The sequence below is a fragment of the Mus caroli genome, chromosome 2, assembly GCF_900094665.2.
Source record: "Mus caroli chromosome 2, CAROLI_EIJ_v1.1, whole genome shotgun sequence".
In the NCBI taxonomy this organism is placed as follows: domain Eukaryota; kingdom Metazoa; phylum Chordata; class Mammalia; order Rodentia; family Muridae; genus Mus; species Mus caroli.
This window is the reverse complement of record NC_034571.1, coordinates 139,919,720-139,925,625: the sequence shown is the minus strand read 5'-3', so window position 1 is coordinate 139,925,625 and position 5,906 is coordinate 139,919,720. Positions and strand designations below refer to the sequence as shown.

Here is a 5,906-nt window from a genome sequence, read left to right as displayed (position 1 = left end):
ATGGGGGACTTTTGGGATAGCATTGGAAATGTAATTGAGGAAAATACCTAATAAAATTTTTTTTTAAGTTTTAATTTGATTTTATGTTTAAAAAAAGAAGTGGTTATTATTTTTAGAATTCTACAAAGAAAACAAAGCCAAATGGAGTCATTGCTTCACTGTTGGCCAACCATCTTAAGTATGTTGAGTAAAAGCAAAAACATTGCCTCTGCTAGGCAGGAAATAAAGGCTTACACCAACAGGCATTCAGAGATAGCGTCCGATGAACTATATAATATATATACCACTGGGCAGATGCATGCAAAGGGAATGTATCAATCCATTCTTTCTTGCATGATAGATGCCTGAGAGAAATAACTGGGAAGGAGGAAAGTTTTATTTTGGCTTCTGGTTTCAGAGAGTTCAGGATATGACCACTTGGCCTCATCACTATGGGTTTGTGGAAAGTCAGAGCATGATGTAGAAGAAAGCACAACAGAGGACATAGTGGAAGATAGATGCTTGCTTCATGGTAGCCAGGAAGCAGAGAAGGAAACAGCAGGGGATGGGGCGGAGTGGTGATAAACATGATGTCCTTCAAAGGCATACCCCACAATGACTTACTTCTTCTAACCTGTTATTGTCTCTTAACAATGCCACTAGCGTACAGATCTATCAAAGGATTAATCCATTTATTAGGTATTAGCCATTGTTGTCCGGTCATCTCAGAGTTCTCTGGCTTTGTAACTCCTTCAGGAAGCTGTTACCCACATGAGGGTAGTAGAAGATGGGTTTCTCATTTCTTTTTTTTTTTTTTTTTTTTGAGACAGGGTTTTTTTTTGTAGCCCTGGCTGTCCTGGAACTCATTTTGTAGACCAGGCTGGCCTCGAGCTCAGAAATCCACCTGCCTCTGCCTCCCGAGTGCTAGAACTGCATTTTTCATTTCTTATGCCAGTCTCTCACAAACCTACCTGGCTATGCCTTCACTCCATGCCTTTATTTCTACTGATGGTATCCCAGTGCCAGCTGCCACTCTAGGCACATGGTGGTCCCTCTTATGTGTCATAGAATTGGGAAGATGATAAGCATGAATTTCTCCTAACCCTTTGGCAAATTTATCTCTTCAGAAAACCCACAACGGAAGACATCAGTACAGGTTGAGTATAATATGCAACTGCTATGCTCAGGAGGTGGCATAGCTTGCCTTTCAGTCTTCAAGAAAGACTTTGTTGTAAGGGGATTATTTCAAGTTGAGCCTGGTAGTGATTATTAGGCAAAGTGATGATTAAGGGTTCCCTTCAGGGGGCACCTGGAAGGTAAACTCTCCCTCACCTGGGAAGAGGATGCAGAAGGGAAAGAGAGAAGGGTGTTACTATGTAATCCAGCTTGGGCCCCATGACATGGCAAGCTGGATGGAGAATGGAACATCTGTTCTGCTGAAGGTAACAGAGCTGTACTTTAAACTCCATCAGTCTACCTAGCTGTGCCAATGCAGAATGAGCATATCTCAGGAGTACTCTGAGGGGGCAGGGGGCACCATCCCTGAGTATCCTTCAGGTAAGCTGTTTTGAGGACATTTCTACTAGCTACTAAAGCAGCCAGCACAAAAGGCTTCCCAAAGATCCAGGTGAGCCTCCTACAGTAACTGATCCAGAATCTTCTGCAGACTCCCTATGTGTCCTTGTGTTCTTAGTCTTCAGACTGTGTGCATTTCTGCATGCCTATTCAACTCACCCTGGGATAGCTGCTCCCTCTCCTGGAAAGTGTTTTTTATTCTCTAAGTCAGGCCACCTTGAAGGTGGGAATGCCCAGTGCAAGCCACATGCCTTTGTCTTCCAACTGCAGAGTATGGAGGCACTACTACTATGATGAGGAGTGAAACGACTGATTCTTCCATTTGAGATTTTGCACTTTTTCCTCTCTATTTCTACCACAGATCTGTCATCATGGTATCACAGTACTTGTTTCAAAATAACCCTTTAACATTTGTTTTTTACATGTTGGGTGCTTTGCCTGCATGTATTTCTATGTACCATGTACACACACACATACATGCGCGTGCACACACACACACACACACACACACACACACACACACACACACGGTACTGGTTCCAGTAGAGGCCAGAAGAGGGAGTCAGATCTTCTAGAACTGGAGAAACCAGTTCTTAACTGCTGTACTATTCTCCTAACCCCTAAAAGTAACCCCCCTTTCTTTGGGAACAACAAAAAGAGACTATTCATATTGCTTTTATCACACTGTATTATGATTATATGTGTGTGTGTGTGTATAAAAAGTTACATTCTCATAAGCTTAATTAATAAATTAAACTTCAACATAGGTAAGCATGCATAATAAAAAATTAGTGCTTGTAGTATTCAGTACTGGCCACAGTTTCAGCCATCCACCAGAGGGCCTTTAAATATTTGCCTTACATATAAGAGGGGAATATTGTATGTGATTAATAGGGAGTTCACACCTCTTCTGTAGATGTATTATTGATTTTCACAATTGATTTCTTCCCTCTTCTTTCCAGCAGGCTTCCTGCATTCTTTAAAAGCTGCAGCAGCTTCTAAGTGCTGTCTTTGTTCTCATGAAATTCTTATTAATTATGCAGTTGACCTTCTCTTATGTTAGCTGTAATAATGACAGGCTGCCTGACATTCACATAGCAAAAGGGCATCATGTGTTTTCATTCTTGTTAGGATAGCTCAGTATAGCTATCTCAAAGCTCTGTTCATTCAGCACGGAAACACTATCTCTCTTTTCCCTTTTCTATTTAAATTTTTTCATACAATATATTTTGATCATATTTCCCTTCCCTAACTGCTACTAGACCCCCGCCTCCACCTCTTAAGTGCCTTCTTCAAAAGCAAAGAAGGTGGAAGAGGAGGGAGGGGGAAGTCACAGATCGAGGATCGAGCTGGAATGTGGTAGCTGAGGGCCTAATGTACCTTGGAGGACTCTGGAGATTTTGAGAAGTTTATCTTTGGCCAACAAGTTCAAGTCCATTAATAACAATGGAAGTTAACAATGACCAGAGTTCTTTATATCTATTCTGTAGTGACTTGGCTAAGGTTCTTTGAGGAGACACTATAAGGTCAGGGACCATTTTGTGTTCAGGCACATGCGTTCATGTGTGGACACACATGCAAATGCACACACAGAGACTACATATATGTAGACATATAATGTATGTGTATATATTGTGCTAGTGAATTGTCAGCTAGCCCCATGATCTGAAGTTTCACTTTCATAGACCACTGGGATTCATGGCATTCCATGACTGTTATTTGTTTTTCTCAAATGTGTTGACTTGCTCCAAACAATTGTTCTCCTTCCAGAACATTCATCCAAGTTCAGAGTATACTATACAGGCCCTTCTAACAGCAAAGGATACGATCCTCAACCAAATGCCCTGACGCATCAGCATACATGTACTAACTTGTAGGAAAGGAGAGATGACTCTAGGACAGCTGCAAGACTCAGGCTTTCTTACAATGTTCCAAAGAAGTGTCCTCTAGCACCTGGGCATTGAATTCCTTTGTACTGATTTTACCCCTGGACAGGTTGCCAGTGAGTCAGCCACAGGAAATGAGGGACCAGATGTTCAGCTCTGTGACTTTCTTGGCATCCTCCACCCAGAGGAAGAAATCAGAGACTGCCAAGGCACCCAGAAGCTGAGCTGGGCACCCTGCAGTCTAGTTACCTTTTCTCAGAATTCCGGATGATTATTATGGAGGCTTGAAGGAAAGTGTACCACATAGGCTCATGTATTGGAACACTTGTTTCCAGTTGATTGCCTTGTTTGGGGAGGCCGTAAAACATTTAGAGGCCTTACTGGAGGAGGTACATCACCCAGAGTGAGCTCTAAGGGTTTCTAGCCTTCATCTACTTCCTTCTTTCACTTTAGAAAGAAGATATGTGATCTCTCTGTTTCCTGTTCCTGCTGCTATGCCTTCACTGCCTACTCTTCTTGTCTATCTCTCTGAAACCATAACCTAGAAAAAAATAATAACCTTCTTAGGTTGTTTCTATCAAGGTATTTTATCACAGCAACATAAAAATAACTAATATAATTCTCTTGATGCTTCTTATGAACAAACCTCCATCTAGACCTTACTCCAACCTCTCTTCCCAGTTCTTTGTGTGTGTGCTTTTCTTTTTGAAGATGGCATGATAATGATATAGAAATCAGGAATGCAACCAATGAAGTTCTGACTTTGACAAAATTTAAAATACTAGGTTATTGGCTTTAATACAGCAACATGCAGGAAGATACCTGCCTCCGTCTCCAGAAGTTGCTGACATTCTCAATGCCTATTTCATTCATGGCTGGTACTCTTCGGTGTGCCAACTGACCCTCCTCATTCTTCTAACACGCCTTTTCTCTAAACCTGACATATGAGTGCACCAGGCAGAAATATGTGGCTTTAACAAGAAAGAAGTGGGGCTTGAGAGAGCTCCAACAGGCAATGGACGTGAGATATGTGAGGATGTGTTGAGAAAGATCTGTTAAAACCAAGTGACAAATGGCCTTGTTCAAGAGCAAGCATGCACTTTTTCACAAAGCATATTTTTCCTATAGCATCCCATAGTCAGAGACAGTGGCCAAAGCAGGAGGACTGTGGACTGTGGGCAGAGTGTCCCTGAAAGATAGCCAGAGCAGCACACATTTCTCTGAAGGACTCTAGCAATGGACTATTTAGAAATGGGACCATATTTATGAATGTGTTAGGAAAATTTGATAGGAATCAACTCTCAAATAAACTTCATTATTAGAACAATTGTCTCATATTTTATTTGCTTTTCAGGAAAATCCAGTCCAAGACTGTATTCATCTCCATGCTACGATGAAGGCACCAAGCAAGACCTGAAAATGCAAAGAGGAAACAGGGAATCATTTTTAGACTGTTGGCTCCAAGAACATCTCAGAGCTGGTGTCAGACATGAAGAAAGAATGGTCACCAGAGGACTATGGAGATAGGAAAGGCAGGCATGTGGTCGCTTTGGCAACACATATACTAAAATTGGAATGATACAGAAAAAATTAGCGTGGCCCCTGTGCAAGGATGAAGTGTAAATTTGTGAAGAGTTCCATAATTTTTAACCTGGATCCCTCAGAGATCCCAGAGACTAAGCTACCAACCAAGCAGCATACATGGACTGGTCCATGGCCCCTGCTCCACATGTAGCAGAGGACTGCCTTGTCTGGCCTCAATGGTAAAGGAGGCCCCTAATCTTGTAGAAACGTGATGCCCCAGGGAAGGGACATGCTAGTGGGATAAGGTGGGAGTGGATGGATGTGTGAGTGATCATCCTTTCAGAAGCAAAGGGGAGGGGGCACGAGGTGAAGACCTTATGGAGGGGGGACCAGTAGGGGAGCAACATTTGGAATGTAAATAAATAAAATAATAAATAAAAAATAACGGCAGGCACACAAAGCAGAGGTGCAGCCAAGAGCTTTCTCTTTTTCAGAAATTATCTATTATCTATCTATCTATCTATCTATCTATCTATCTATCTATCTATCTATCTATCTATCATCTATCTGTCTACCTACCTACCTACCTATAATCTATGTTTTATTCTGTAAATCAATATCTATTATATTGTATATAACATATAATGTATATAATGCCTACATGCCATTTATTATTATATCTGTCAGTGACCCTATCTTTTATTGCACCTACAACCTCTATGTATCTATCTATATACATGGTATTGAATGATTTTAGTGTGTGTGTGAGTTTATCTGTGTCTGTGTGTGTGTGTGTGTGTGTTGTGTTTTCATGTGTGTGTATGCAAGTGTGCATACCTCTTGTTCACAAGCAGAGTTCAGAATACAGTGTCTAATGTCCTTTTCTGCAACTCTTGCCTTATTCATTTGAGACCAAAGTTGCTCACTGAGCTAAGAGCTAGG

The 5,906-nt window shown here is 41.4% G+C and overlaps 1 non-coding gene across 1 annotated transcript; it reads left to right on the top strand.

Annotated features, from left to right (window-relative positions):
* The first annotated feature begins 4,980 nt into the window (after window positions 1-4,980).
* On the top strand, window positions 4,981-5,087 carry LOC115030415. The gene has a single exon (XR_003836021.1). It is a non-coding gene; the product is annotated as a U6 spliceosomal RNA (small nuclear RNA).
* The last annotated feature ends 819 nt before the right edge of the window (window positions 5,088-5,906 follow it).